The sequence below is a fragment of the Cupressus sempervirens genome, chromosome 9 (assembly GCF_028749045.1).
Source record: "Cupressus sempervirens isolate cs-2001-9-10 chromosome 9, ASM2874904v1, whole genome shotgun sequence".
Taxonomy (NCBI): Eukaryota; Viridiplantae; Streptophyta; class Pinopsida; order Cupressales; family Cupressaceae; genus Cupressus; species Cupressus sempervirens.
The window spans coordinates 147,748,910-147,765,055 of NC_143126.1; positions in this window are offsets into that span (position 1 = coordinate 147,748,910).

Sequence of the window (16,146 nt, forward strand, 5' to 3'; positions counted from 1 at the left end):
GAGATATTAGATGCAAGCATCTGTCACCAAAACCAAAAGTCTACAAAACTCTGAAAAGGAAACTCAATTCCACATTTTCATAGGCTTTTGCAATATCCACTTTCATCACAAAATCATGAGTTTTAGAAGAAGCCATAGAGAAAATATTTTCATGCACCACAATTATAGAATTAAAATTTTACCTTCACAAAACAAAACCATTTTGTTGTTCAAAAATTAGATTCGTAAGAATCTTTAAAATATGCATAGTCAAAACTCTAAAGATAATTTTATAAATTGAATTGTAGAGGCTAATAGGTCTAAAGAAATTAGGAGCATCCACTCCCACTTTTTTTGGAATCAAGCATAAACAAGTAGAATTTATCCCTTTAAGCATTTTTCTAGTTCCACAGAACTCCTTAACAACATTATATACATCCTTTCCAACCACTTCCATAACAACTAGAAGAAAAACATAGGAAATCCATCGAGGCCTTGGGATTTATCCCCTTGAAAAGATTGAACTACCTCAAAAATCTCTTTCTCAAAGGGAATAGAAATTAACCCATGATTTTTCTCTCTAGAAACAACTTAAGGAATAATTCCAATCAATTCTTCCTTCTTAATCCTATCAATATTTTGTTCAATAGTTAGGAGAAAAAAAAAAGGAAGCTAGTTCATCAGGAATCTCCTTCTCTTTAGTCACTTCATTCAAGCCCACCTTTATTTTTGTTAGTAAATTGGAAGCCTTATATCTTGTAGTAGTCAAGTGAAAAAAATTGGACTTTCCATCTCCTGCCTAAAGCCATATTGCTCTAGACCCCTACCTCCAAAAGGTCTCTTCCTTTGAGAAAATACTATGAAAATTAACTAATTTTTCATTTTCTTCAGCAAGAATGACCTCAGAATAACCTTCCATTTGAATTCTATCCTGAATATCTTTTAGTTCCATTAACACATTAATTTTTCCTTATAGATATCTCCAAATTCACTCTTATTCCATTCCTTGACTTTTCTTTTGGCATGCCTAAGGTTATTGGCTAAGCAATAGAGAGTAGTTCCTTCCACCTTTAAATTCCACCAACTTTTGCATTTCTGAGCAAAATTTGGGTGTTGGGTCCACATTTTTTCAAGTCTAAAACAATTTTTTTTCTTTTCCTAAATCAAATCTGCCATAAAAACTAGAAGAAAATGATCAAAAGCCACCTTAGAGATATGAGACAAGGAGAAAGAGAAATCCTAAGCCCAATCAGGAGAGATAGGGATCCTATCCAACTAAGGTTGAATACAATTCTCTCTTGCTCTTTTATTAGTTCATCTAAAACAAATTCCTTGAAGATCCATATCCATCAACCCTTCACCATTAATAAATTCCATCAAATATTATCTACCATCAAGCTAGCTTGGATTACCTCCCATTTTTTCATGATCATAAAGAAGAACATTGAAGTCCCCAAACGTAACCCAACTGCCATTAAAGTCATTCTTTTAAAATTTGACAATTTATTCTTAAAAAAATTCCTCAAATTCTTACTGTTAGGGGCATAAATATTAACCATATTCCATTTGACACCCATATGTAAATGCTAAAGCTTAACTGCTGAGAAGTTCTTATTCAAATCAATAAGTTGTCCAGAAATAATAGCTTGATTCCACATAATCAAACTTCTCCATGAAGCCTCTTCAAAACTACTAGCCAACACCTCATAATTTTTGAAAAACCTTAACTTTTCTGCTTTTTCCTTCTCCATTTTAATCTCTTGAATGACTTAAATATCAGGTCTATGATCTCTAACTAGATTTATAACCACCTCCAACGTATGAAGACTATAAAGCCCCCTTGTATTCCATGAAATAATCTTCATTTTTTGGGGGGTAAATTCCAGAATAGTATCTTGCTTTCCATCTTCTATATTCTGCAAACTCTCCATCTCCCTCAAATTCTTAAGGGTTTTCCTTCCCTTTTTACCTAAAGATCCAATGTCTACCTTTAACTTTAGGGTAGATCTTCTCCATTTTCTTTCTCCTAGCGAAAACCACAGAAGATGACACTAAAGGCAACCTTCCTTATTAGATTTATTATTTGCACTTGCCTTTTATTTTTTCTCAACTTTAGAAATTTTTTGGTCCTCTTGCTTGAAAAAATCCTCTAAGCTAGTGTTAGGTACCATATCACCCCTACAAGAATCTTCTTTAATAGGTTTAGATAAGGGAAGATTAATATCATCAAGAAAGATATCCATACTCATTTCCAGAGTGGGGTTCTCCTCCCAAATTTTTACATCCTCAAATTCACCCTCCAAAGGAGGGTCTTCTTTGTCTCTCAACAATATTTGGGACAAACAATTTGGTTGAGACTACTCCATATCTAACTTTGAACCATTCATGAGAGGGGAATGAAGAGAGGAAACCTTCTTTCTTATGGCCATATCATCTTGATCTTCCTTCTCAACACATTCTACTTTCTCCTTCCCCACTATATTAGTTTCTTTGTCTGCCTTCTCAATCATGTTGCTATCAGTTTCTTTACCTTACTTCTCTTTCTCCACCTCACTATTTGTAATATTGATAATATTCTTCACAAGATTAGAGGCATCTCATTTTGGATCCTTAAGTTTCTAGACCAGAGTATGGGATTTCTTCTTTTACTGCACCACATTATTCTCCTGCACTACCTTAGTATTTTTTTTGGCTTTTTGGGTAGTTCTTAGCTAAATGCTCCACTTTCTTGTAAAAAAAACAAGCTTTAGGAAGATCTTCAAATTCTACCTCCCAAGACCTCTTTCCTAGTTTAGAAAATATGTCCACCTTTTTAGGTAAATCCTTAAATTGAGAAACTTTCACACAAATCCTAGCATATAGAAGTTTGGCTCTAGTAGCAATAATGTTATCAATAGCTATAAGCTTCCCAAAGGACCCAAAAATCCCTTTAAAAGATTTACTTGAGTAGACAAAGTAGAAATAGAAACTTGAGAATGAACATTAGTAATAATTTGTTGAAATTGCCTACGAAGACATTTCTTTAAAATAATGCTAATTGATCTAATATGAATGAGAGTAACTCCTAGATCAATTAGCTGACTTTTAATATAATAAAATTTAAGTAAAAATAGATCCATAGATTTAAAATTATTATACCTTAAGTCTTCAAAATTTTCTTGCAATTGGTCTTGCATGATTCTAATGATCTGTCATATGTTTGCTTCAAAATATCCCAAAGTTCATGAGAAGTAGTGCAATAAGGAATCATGTAGTGTCTACCCCTAGTTTGCATTTTGTTATTATTGTTGAACTCTTTTAGGCTAGTTAATGCTTGATGATTAGTAGCATTATCATTCATATTATCAGATATTGTTTTCATACTCAATTGATTTTATGATGAGACTACTTGGTACTAGTTACTTCATGTATTCATAATTATACCTTGATGATGATTATTATAGTGATTTTAGTTATTTGATGATCATTAGTTAGATGGATTATTATATGTGTTTTCTTATGGATACTCACCCCATACTGCATGTTTATGGTGTGAGTTGATATTTTCTTTGTGTATGATGTTTCTAATGTTGTTAAGGAAGGGAGTCGTAGTCACTTGCTAGTTGCGATCTGCACAATGAACCACTTCCTACCATTTCCTATTTAGTTTAGAATATTGTATTTGTACATGCGTTGATTTTATGCAAATTGCAAGTACCAAGTAGCTACTTCCCTGAATTGCTAGGATGAGCATACCCTATTGCAATATCTCAATGGCAAGAGAGGGGAGATAAATTCTTGAGTCCAAATCCTAACCTTTTTAACCATTTGTGCTAGAAAATTAGGACAAGTATCTATAATGATTACCCTTCCTTAGGATTATAACCTTTGAGTTTGATCTTGTATGTGGTATTTTATGATGGGTTTTCATATTTTGTCTTCTAAGTCCTTGGTGATTTTTTGTTAATTAAGTCAAATTAAAAGATTAATTAATGAGTTAATTCAATAGAAAATTATTAAGGTAATCTCAATATTTAATTATATTTGATTAATTGAAATTTTTAATTTAAAGAGAAAATTATAGTTCTAATTTGAGAGCATAATAATATTTAATTAATTTATTATTTATGAAATCATTTTTAAATAAATGTTAAATATTATTATTACTTAAGTTAATAAATATTATATTAAAAATACTTCAAAAATTATTAAAAGAGAGTAAGCAATTATTTAATAAATTTTATTTTAATTAAATTGCATAAAGCTTATGGATGAGATTAAAATATAATAAATTAATTAAAAAAAGAAAGAAAGTAAATTTAATAAAGATATTTTATATTGCAAAAAGCGTGCATGAAAACATAAAAGAAAAGATAATAAAGAGTTAAAGGGTTGTGATCAAGAAGTCCCTCAGGTGATCGCACAATCAATGCCCCAAATTTAGGGGAGAAATCCTTATCAGCAATTGAGGATTCATTTTCCAGGAATTGAGAATTTTGGAGAAGGAATTTTTAGAGAGAAGGTTTTAAGAGAAGAGATTTCTCTCACAATCTTTGGGTGTTTGTGAATTTAGCATCACAACTAGGTAGATCCTTGTGTTTTGTTCACCCAATTAATTATGTAATTTAACTTTCCTGTCTTCATCATGATTGTCAATTGTTTTTCCAAATTTTGTTGTGATGAGCTCTTCAATCCTTCATTAGAATTTACTAGCATTCTTATTGTTTTCTTTTGTATATGTGAGGATTGAAATTTAGTAGAACCCTCGTATAGCAGATTTAAAAATTGAAAATTAAACTGGGAAGGGTTTGAAAAAAATGACAGTGTTAAATTAGAAATTTGAAAGGTTGATCGTATTTTTCCTATTAGACTAAACTTGCACATGTGTGTGTGTGTGTGTGTGTGTGTGTGTGTGTGTGTGTGTGTGTGTGTGTGTGTGTGTGTGTGTGTGTGTGTGTGTGTGTGTGTAAGATATTATTGTTGGGGGGGGCTGTTCTTGCAAACAATTTATAATTTTTTACATTTATAAAATTTAAAAAATAAAAATAAAAATTGGGAGGAGGCAAGGCCACCAAATCTCCACCCCCAATTTCCTTTTACCTCCCTGCCACAGTAGCTAGGCTACTAGTGGCCATTTAAAGCCACATGACAGGCCTGCTAATGTGAACAACATGTACACCTACTGTCATGACAGCAGGGCTACCGTGGCAGCAAAGTCGACGAGCTTTTAAAATATACGTCAGTTGCCACATTTTATTTTTATAAAATATTATTATTATTTTTAATATTAATTAATAATTTTATTAATAAGTTTTTTATTAATTATTAATAAATTTTTATACATATTTAAATATAGTTATTTTTTTTGAATGAATTTATTAATTATTAATAATTAATAATTAATAAGATATTAATATAGTTGTTTATTTTATAATTATTGATTAATTTAATTAAAATTAATTTAATTAAGTTTGATTAATAATGAAAAATTATTTAATGAAGTTTTAAATTTATTTTAATATTAATAATAATATTTATTTCAATAAAATTGTAATTATTTTATTTGAAAATCAATAATTATAATTATTATAATTTAAATAAATGATTGCCCTTAAATTATTTTGGAATAATTGACTTATAATTGAATAGGGGTAATTGTGCATTTTGTTCAAATTCAAGAATTGGGTTATATAGTTAAAGGTAAAATGTAAAATTCATAAGTTTGAAAACTTACATTGAAAACAAAAATTGAAAGCTTACTATTAACTCAACTATGTGTTTTAAAAATCAAACCAAACTATGAAACTACAATGTTATCTGTATGTTGTCTATGTTTTGGGTTTGGATTGACTAGAGCATTGACCAATCTTAGGACATCTACCAGAGGCTTGGAAGTTGTGTGTTTGTCATATTATGATGATTTGAACTTAATCTTTTAAACTAAACAATGGTAATGTGTTTGGTATGCTCTCTAATGAGTTTGTTATATTATTCATTACTGCTTTCTATGTCCTCTTGTGATTACGAAATGAATGTTATGACATATTTAACTTAACCTTTTTGAGTCTTCAATTAGTATTTTTGGGATGCTTTCTAGTTGCTTATAAGAACTAAGGTGTTATTGTGGATTATCTTTTGATGCTTTTCAGTCACTTGTATAGGGATGAGGTGAAATTTGTGATTCTTTTATTTATACTTTTATGAGCCTAGGGTAGGTAATCTATATGTTAGGTTGGGAAGTGGCTTGTAATGGAGGTCGGGGCCCAAACTGGCTACAAGGGTAACCTATTGTAAGTTGTTAATAAGTGATAACACTACACTAAATGAGAGTAAAATGAATCTAATAAGAGTCTTTGTTTTCCTCACACATGCCTCAAGTGATAGTACAAACTAGGATGGGAGTGGAGAGGATGCTTGGTTGTAACCATGCATTGTTAGTATACCTTGTCAGTATGAAAGGATACTAGTGCTGCATAGAGTCACTAGGGGGCCAGGGTCAAGTTAGACTGCCAGGGCAACTCTAGCATTGATTCACATGATGACACTTGCCCGCTTCCATAGTAGATTCACTATCTTTGTGTGCTAGTGGGTCTAGATGTTGACTTTTCTTGAAACCTTTGAGTTTGATTACTTTTAGGGTTTTCCTTGACCTAGATATTGCTTTTGATTTTTGGGATTGTTATCCTGCGTGGGACTTGAGACTATCTCCTTAGTGTGGTGGGAGTGGATCATTTTGGGTTCCACAAGGTCAGGGGGTAGTGCTTTTTCTTATACCATTGAGATCCAACTGTCAGATGCCATTGCTGGATGTGTTTGTGCAAATGTTCTCAAAGGAATTTTTATATAAAAAAACTCTTATCTATTAAAAATAAAATATCTCTAATAAAGTTAAATTTATTTTTAAAAATAATTAGCCTTTAACCTTTAAAAAATTATTAAAAAGAACTTTAATATTACAAAAGTATATCTTGAAAAAAAAATGTATTCAATTTAGTATTAACAAAAATTAAAAAATTTATTACCATTTTTGCCAAAAAGAAGAACTTTTAGTCATAATCATTTGAAAAAAGATCTTTTTGACAAATACATAATTAACAAGAGACACAATGCATCAAAGTTCCTACCAATAATTGGAAGAGAAGGAAAATGGAGATTTATAGATAGAAAGGAAGGATATGAAGAGAGTTAAAAGAGAGAATGATATGTTATTATAAGGACAAGTAAAGGTAGAATGATAGAGAAAGTTGAAGGGAATTTAAAAATAGTATTAATTATACTATTTTAAGAAATATATTAATAACAATAGAATTTATATTATATGAATGAAGTATTCATTTCTACCAATTTAGTTATAAGTTGAAATATTTGATTTAAAAAATAATTTGTTGATTACTTAATTCAGACTACCAAAATATCTAGTAAGTTTGAGGGGTAGTATTAGTTATACAATTTATAAAATGATTAAAAAAAAATTAGAGTAAGATTGTAAAATAGTAGCTAGTAAAATATAGTGTAAACTTTAAAAAAATAGCATTTTAAAATTGGCAAAAATAAACATCAATGTAAAACTAATAAATATATTTAAAATAAGAAATATAAAACATTTATCTAACTTGGTCAGAAAAATAGATTGTGATAATTAATATTGATTAGACATTCATTTTTAAGGTGGAAGATAAAAATGATATTTTTTTAAAAATCTAATCCACTTGTCACAAATGTGGAAAATATAAAGTTGTAATTAATGCATTCATTAATGAATGATAGACTTGTTAGAAAATATTTGTATTTTTGTTGAAGTAAATTGAATTTTTCCCCTATCAAAAATAGTATGATCCAATAGAATGAATGAAAAATGTGATTTATAAAACAATGAAAATTTTAAAAAAAAGATATAAACATTTGAAGTTTTTTTTAATCTTTTAAATTCTATGAGTTGATTGGTCAACTGAATTGTAAAATTGAACTGAATGAAAGCAATAGTATCCTCCCTTTGGCACCAAGAACTAAAAATAGTTTAAATGTTTCTCAATAAAAAATAAAGAAGGTTTTTTAATTTTTAAAATGCTATTTTTTTTAATTTGTCTTTTTGAAGAGTAACGTGGCTGAAATGAAGTCAAAGAAAGTCAAATTTGCTGAAAGTTATGTTTCAATGAATCCTTCCCAACACATGGTAAACTTTAAGAGTATATTAATAGATTTTAAACTATAAAATATAAAATGATTATTAAATTTTACAAACACTAAATAGAGAAAGTAATAATAATAAAATGTTACCCCAAGTGCATAAAGAAAATAGACGTTGCATAGGAAAGACATGAATGTCTGAAAAAATGATAGAATAAACATTCAAATAGTAGAAATAAGTTGGGCAAAGAAAAATAGAAAACCTTCAAAAGAGATGTTTTAAAAAATCTAATTATTAAAAGAGAAGTACATTGCACTAGAAAATGATGGAAAACTAGTTGCAGATTTGCATACAAAAAAACCACAAATATGAAGGAGTAAGAAAAGGGAACATTGCAAGTTGCCTACATATATGGAGCGATTATGAGAGGGAGTGATTAGAAGAGACTAGATTTTGAATAATCATGAATAAAATGAACTCTTAGGAACCAAATAAACAAATGATCCTACTCAAGAGACCACACACAAGGAAAATGTTAGATGATGGAGGAAAAAGAAAAAAAATTGATGTAAATATGAAGGTTGGTACGCAGATGACAAAGCTCTTTATCACTCTCTAGGTTGCAAACAAGTCAAAATGTAGACTGATGGAGCTAAAGGGAGCTCTTAATAATTAAAATTGAAAAAGAGATGTAAAAATTTATGGCAAAAAATAATTAGCCAAACTTTTCAGGTTTATAATGATTAAATTTTACGAAAAAGAAATAGAAGCAAGATAAACAAGAAGCTATTAACTTTTTTTAATATGAAAATTTTTTGAACTCACCGTCAACATTCCCCTTCAGTATTCATGACACGGCTTAACTTCCTCCCATGTTTTATAAGTCTAGTGGTTGTATCAAGAATTAACAGGTCAATCTTTTGGTGCAACAACAACTCTATCTTGTAACAAGTGGTATCAGAGCTTGGTCAGAAGTTCAAATCTCCTCAAGTAACGCTGAGGGATGGATTATTGGACTAACTACCAACATTCCCCTTTAGGATTTGTGACATGGCTTAATAACCTCCTGTGTTCTATAAGTATAGTGGTTGTATTAGGCATTAACGGGTGATCTTTCGGTAGAACGAAAAAATTAGCTTGTAACTAGTAAATTTTTTAATATAGGAAATATGTCTAAACAAATGTAGTGAAAGCTTGTCTTAATGCAATATCAAGAAGATGCCCAAAGTGTTTTAAATGGGTTCTCCACTATGAGAGCAACAATTAGATCATAGATATCTTATTTAGTTTTTAATTTGACTTAAATAGATCCCTACCAATCTCTACAAAGAGAAAATTAAATTGTAAATATTACAATCTTGTAGATCTTAAACAAGTTCAAAGAATGTAATTAGCAGGAGCTAAAATAAAGGATTTTGAATATTGTAGAAAATAGATATGAATCTTTCTCTTTTATGAAATGCAAAACCTTTTAGTATTTTTTGTCTTCAAAGAATAAGTAAGAAGTAGATATTAATGTTGCAATGAAATAAATCTTTTTAAAAAAAAATCTACAAAAAATAGATTAGATTTCTTTATTGAAAACATGCAAGAATATTGATGGATCAATGAAAGTAGAACAAGTTTTCTTCTTCTTTTGGCAGAAAACCTTCCAAAACATGACCAAAAAAAATTAGATGATAAAATAAAGATCTCTTTGGTGGTAAACCATCCAAATAGGATTAGAACAAAAAAGGTTATAAAAAACTACAACAAAAAAGGAATGTGATGAAGCTAATGCTTCTCTTCTCTCAGCAAATAATCTCCAATGTGGTAACCTTCAAACAAAGTTAAAATAAGGATTAGGAAGCTCTGATACCATGTATGAAATGATAAGGTAGAAAAAGGAAACTAAATTAATCCAAGTGAGAAATAGTTACCATGAAATAACCAAGATCCAAGAGCATACACCTATAAAGAGAAACAAAGGAGACACGTATTTTGAAAGGCTAAAGAAATGAAAACCCATTGTGAATATTATGAATAGAAGTCAAAATCCCTAAGAAATGACAGAGGAAAAGGGGGAAGAAAATAGCTCATTATAGTAACATCAAGATGATGTGAAGAAGTTCTTGGAATAATGAGAAAGAGGCATCTCTTTTATAGAGAAGAGAAAGGAGTTGCATGTGTAACTTCAATTTCTATTAATGCCACATTCATAATAAGTGTGTGCAAAGTGTCAAGATCCTCTTAAGGAGGAATGCCTATTATCCTCAATAAATTAATTATAAAAAATGAGTTGACCTTATGTTGGTGCTCAAAATTGTATCCTTGATTTTGAGCACCATTGAGAATTTTAAGCCCTATAAATGCTTTGTGAAGCTTATGTACCCTGGCTATTAGTTTGAGGCCTAAGAGGTGTTTAATGTTTCTAACACCTTCCATTTAGTGCATCTACCTATTCCATGAAGTTAAACTAAAATTTTGAGTCATTTGGCGAAGTCCTATTTTGAGCTAGTTTCAAATCTAAATTTTTGCCCTAAGTATTAAACAGCGACAGGAGGCTTTGTTTGCCATTAAATATCTTGCACCAGAAATGTTTCATGACTTACCACTTTGTGAATTTCTAGTTTCCATACTTGAAAACCTATGTTTCATATTTCGAGTCATTTCGAGTCCATTTATCTAGGTTTTGAACCCCTCAAACTTGGTTAGTTACTATTTTCATGCTTTTGCAAATTGCACACAATTCTAGGAAGCCTTGTTTGACGTGCTATAATTTTGATCCAGTTGACCAAAATATTGAAATTCCTTTTGCATTGCATTGTAGACATCATAGACTTGTTGTGTTTCAAGTTTCAGCTTATGGTGAATCCGTTTGATCAGTTTTCAAACGCAATTTCTATCTTTTCATCGGTGTCATAAAATGTAGATTGATTGGAACCCCTGTTTGTGATGTTATAATTCAAAATATGTGATAGGTGAGATTTAATGGATTGTACCACTATGTTATAATCTAAAAATACTCCAAGTGTGTCAGTTTGCAAGTCACGACAAATCCATATGCACACTTTTCCAGGTCCATTCCATTTGCAAAAATTGTTATCTTGTCATTGTTTACAGTCAGCAAATCCAAGTAGCTTGCTTTGACCACTCACCAAATGTGTCCCGTGATTCATCACGAGTCCAACTCACAAAATTGTATTCTCCTCATGGAAAAGTATAAATGCCCTAGTTTTTAGAATCTCAAATGCCCATTTGCCCAGTTTTCAAAGCTCAAACCAAACGCAATCTGTGGTTTTCTGACATATTATTCTGTAGGTGGTTTTAAGTAGGCATGTTTGGAGGTCAATTTCATTTGACCCTAATGTTGTCATGCAACAAAATTTGGCAGGCTTGTTGAATGTGTCAGAAAGAATAGAAATCCAGAGTTTCGAAGCCTAGTTAGGTGTTTATATCAGTTTTTAAAGCCAGGCAACAAGCCTCCTGACATAATTTTCACAGTGGTACAGAAGTGATTCAAAATGAGTTTTTAATGGTGAGTTTTTGATCGAATTGGTTCCAGTCATTGGAGAAAAACCAGTCACTACTGAGATACCAGGTTTTGGATCCAGTTTTGATGTGTTCCCATACTATGATACCATATATTTTTCAGCAATTTCTCTTGGATGAATAGCAGTAGGAAGATAAATACAGCAAGTTCATATCTGCTAGGTTGTTTCATGTTTTAATTTCATGCATTTGACTATATAATTTCAAGGAAATAATACAAAGGAGCAAGGATTTCATTAGTTTCATTCTGATTCTCGTCTCCATCTCAGTGAATTTTCAATGTTTTATGATCTTTGAACAAAGATCCTAGATCGTAGTTGCAATCCCTTAAGGTTGTATGTTATTTCATTGTTTCATGTAACTCAAGTAGTTGTGTAAATGCTTTAGGGAAATAATAGGGTTGCAAGTTTACTAATGGAGATATCATGTAAGAATGAGGTTTATATTGAGCATAGATGTCTATTTACAAGTTAAATAGATAGATCAAATATCTGAATATATGTATAAGTATCAAATATCCATATGCATGCATTTGGTTCATGGATTTGCCCAATGGATTAGGCATTGATCAGTTTCCAAGATCACTAGGTCTTATTGCTGCATATTTGAGGTTTTTTTGAATTCAACATTATTAATCAAATGTTCTTTCCCTTTCATGTTGAAGAATCTAAATGTTTAACCCTCACTCAACTTCTGAGATTCATAGATCTTCTTTTAGCTACTGTAGATTGATGTTATTTCATGAGTTATTAGGAGAAATAAGGGTTTTATCTTCTTAATAGATTTAGGGATATGTTTTTGCATTGGTATGATATCAATTGAATTTGAGGTCTACCTACCTAGGTTTAGCAGAGCCTGAAGAAGAAGAAGGGTTTAACCTTATAGTTGGCCCTATGTCTGAAATGATATGTTGATAATGGGAGTTAGCTGCCCCTAGATGTGTCATATTCTCATTGGGATAATTGAAAACCCTCTAGCATTTTCAAACACCAACAAGATGGCGACTCTACTGGGGAATTACATTCAGAAAGAACCAAAATCTCTGGCATGAAATAGATTGAATCTAGCATATATATAGTAAGAGGCGTTTCTTATTTCCTTGTTGAAGTTTCATGTTCCCCAGTTAAGCTTTATTCATAATCAGCAGTATGTTGTAAAATTGGATGAAAATTGTGTTCTATGACTATTATAAGTTTATCGTCAATCAATTCAGTCTTTGCAAGTGCTGTTGAGAAATTTTTAGAGTCAAGAATCGATTTATAAAGTGTAAATTCTTTTCAAGATGATAATGATCTGCAAGTTTCTCTTACATTGAAGGTCTGGTTCAGATTTGTCAAGTGACAAAATATGTTTTATTTTTCACAAAGTGTGAGTGGTGATTCTCAAATCTCTGTACTTAGTATGTTCCTAGTTGATTTCATTTCAAAATTCTGAAAGACTCTCAGTTGTATGGGTAGATCATAAGCTATTGATAGTCTCTTGGAATGGAATTTTAAATTCTTGATAAGTTTTAAAGTGTTGTTTGCAATCTGTTGTTATAAGAAATTGAAGTGTAAAAATAGATAATAGTTGTGATTTCTTTATTCCTCTTGCAAAGGAGGTGGCGACTCTACAAAGTTTGATCAATGGTGTAAAGGAATTTTAGTCTTGCACCTATGCCAACCAGCAGATCAATGTTTTCAGCAGTAACACTTGAGTTATTTTACAATTTCATGAGATTTTGTTTCCATGAAAGTAAGCTCTACATATGTGTTCTCCATCAAGTGAATTTTAGAACTAATAGGAGGAGAATAGTTTAAAAAGGTTTCATACACTTCATTGATTAAGTTTTAGCTTGTTGTTTTTAAGTTATGAAGTGTATTTGAAGTGTTCATTTGGTAAAGGATTGTAAAGATCTCCTGCAAGTTATAAATCAAAATTTATTATGGGTGAATGAGTTTCATATTTTGGAAAGAATGTTGAGTTTTATTTCACCTAGTATGTAGCCAATCAATAAATTTTCTAGATCCATTTCTATCAAGAGATATATGCCATTAAGTTTCAATTGTTATTCATGGTTTCTTGAATTTCTTTCCTAGTGATGTCCAAAATAAATTGCTTAAGTTTAGTGGGAACCATGTTGTTTCAGCCGGTCATCATATTGAGTTGTTCATTGATTTGATGGGTGACAACGAAATCACTCATGAGGATGTGCACATGAAGCTATTTGTTCAGACCTTAGAAGGTGATGCTAGAGACTGGTTTTCTTTTCTACCAGTGTGTTTCATTTCATTTTGGAGTGAGTTGCATTCCTCCTTCATGGAGCAATTTGGAGAATGGGTAAGCATGTATGATTCTTATGATAAGTTTTTCAAGATCCACATTGGGAGTGATGAACTTGTGCCTCAATTTAATATCAGATTTGCTAAAAGTTTGAATGATATCCTTGAGAGTTACATACCTAATGATCAAATGTGTTTAGCTGTTTATTTTGATGCATTTGATAAGAAAATGAATTATCTGCTAAGGGATAAAGAACTGCAAACATTATATTAGGATTTTATGACCAGTAGAGATATTGAAAATAATATGAAGAATGGATTGACTAGAGGTCATTTTTCCTTGAATGATTGCCGATATAATGTGTTTGAAAGAAAAGTGGAACATAGTGTTGATGCTTTAGTTTCAAAACAGAATGTCAACACCCCTGTTGTAAGTTATAATCAAATTGAGAATTCAAATCAGAATGTGTGTATGAGAAAGGTTAGTCTAGTTGCAAATAGAAACACACATGTTCATGATGCTATAGCAGTGAATAATATTTTAGACTCTAATAGGTTTCAGCAACATGTTGATTTTACAGATCAAACATTAGTTACAATAGAAAGTTCTTCTCATGACAGTTATGTGTATGATGATGTTACTAATGTTTCCAATTTTGAAGTTGATGAACCTAGATCTCAGTCTTGTGCAAGTGAGAAGGCTGAAAGTTATCTCTCTTATCATGAGTTTGATGTTTTTGATCCAACATGCCATGGAGAGTTAACACAAAGTGAAGAGCGTGAATCATAGTCATCTTATCCACAATCAGAAGAACATAATGCACATGTTGATAATGTTTCAGCAGTAAATGGTAAGATGTATTCTTTTAATCAGTCGGATAGGCAAGAATTGAATTCTCTTATTGAGAGGTTGCATTATGTTAATAATGAATTAGAAAGATATGAATCCCAATGTGGGTATGAAGAAGCTGTAAGTCATCTTCCAAATGATGACAATGAAGTTGTTTATCCAATGTACAATGAAGAAGCATCATATGAAGGAGATGATGAGAGTGGTTGCTCAAATCATAGTGAGGAAAAAGACACTATATGTTTGCCTTCATATGAATCTAATTTTGATTGGGAAGAAGAAAGAAATGATGGTAGTGAACATTCATCTGAAGCTAAAGGTATGAATTCTTCCTCTGATTCTAAAAAGGAAAGTGCATCTCAATTTTTGCGTCATACAAATCAGTTAGCCAATGATGATTTTAAGAGTGATTTATCCTCAAGTTATGAAGATAAAAAAATGTTGAGTTCAGTTAATGATAGTGAATTTGAAGACTACAGTAAAGGGTTGTCAAATGCTTTTACATCAAACAATAAAAATCCAACATGTAGTGAGGTTTTTAGGAATGAATCACAGTCTGTTCATAATGGTTATCCTAAACAAGCTAATGAAGAGAGTGTAACTATTAACACTATATGTTTGGTAGAAGAAATAGAAAAGGAGTCTTCATACAATTCTGACTTTTCTTCATATGCTGAAAGTTTCCATGAGGATAGGGTGGGTAGTGAATTTCAAGTCTATAATAATGTTTTATATGATGATGCTTGTGAGGATGAGTAACCCATGTTTTTTCCTAATGTTCAGAAAGGATCACTGCATGGAGTCATTAACCCATTGTTTGAAGATGACATGGAGGTTTCAGGTTTAGCGGGGTTAGATGCAAATTGTGATACACTGTCATGTTGTTGTAACATATCAAATTATTGTTCTTCTATTTTTGATGTTGAATCTTCTGATGATGTTGTATTTGGTGAGTGTGAAGATGAAGTTTCCAATGGAGTTGTCTTTGAAGAGAAACCGACACTTCATGGTAAGTTCTATGATGATTCAAATGAGGTAAAAGCCAATCTGCACTTCAATTATGAGAATACATCAGAAGGTTATGAAATATTTTTAGATTGTGATGATGATGTTATGTGTGAATAAAAATTTGATTGTTCATTTGAAATTCAACCAGCAACACTTGAGGAAATGTAAAGTCAAGGTGAGTTAAAAATGCATGATATATATAACTTTTTCTGTGAAGTTGAGAATGAGCACTTTGCATTTCTAGTAGACACCATGCATGAATCAATCAATAATGATGAGTTTCAGTTTGACACCAATATTCATGAGCATGTTGATCAGTATTTTCATAATGAGCTAATGGTTGAGAATGAAGAAAGTTTTTATATGCATTATGAAAGTAAGAGTGATGATTTTGTTTTTCCAAGTGATTT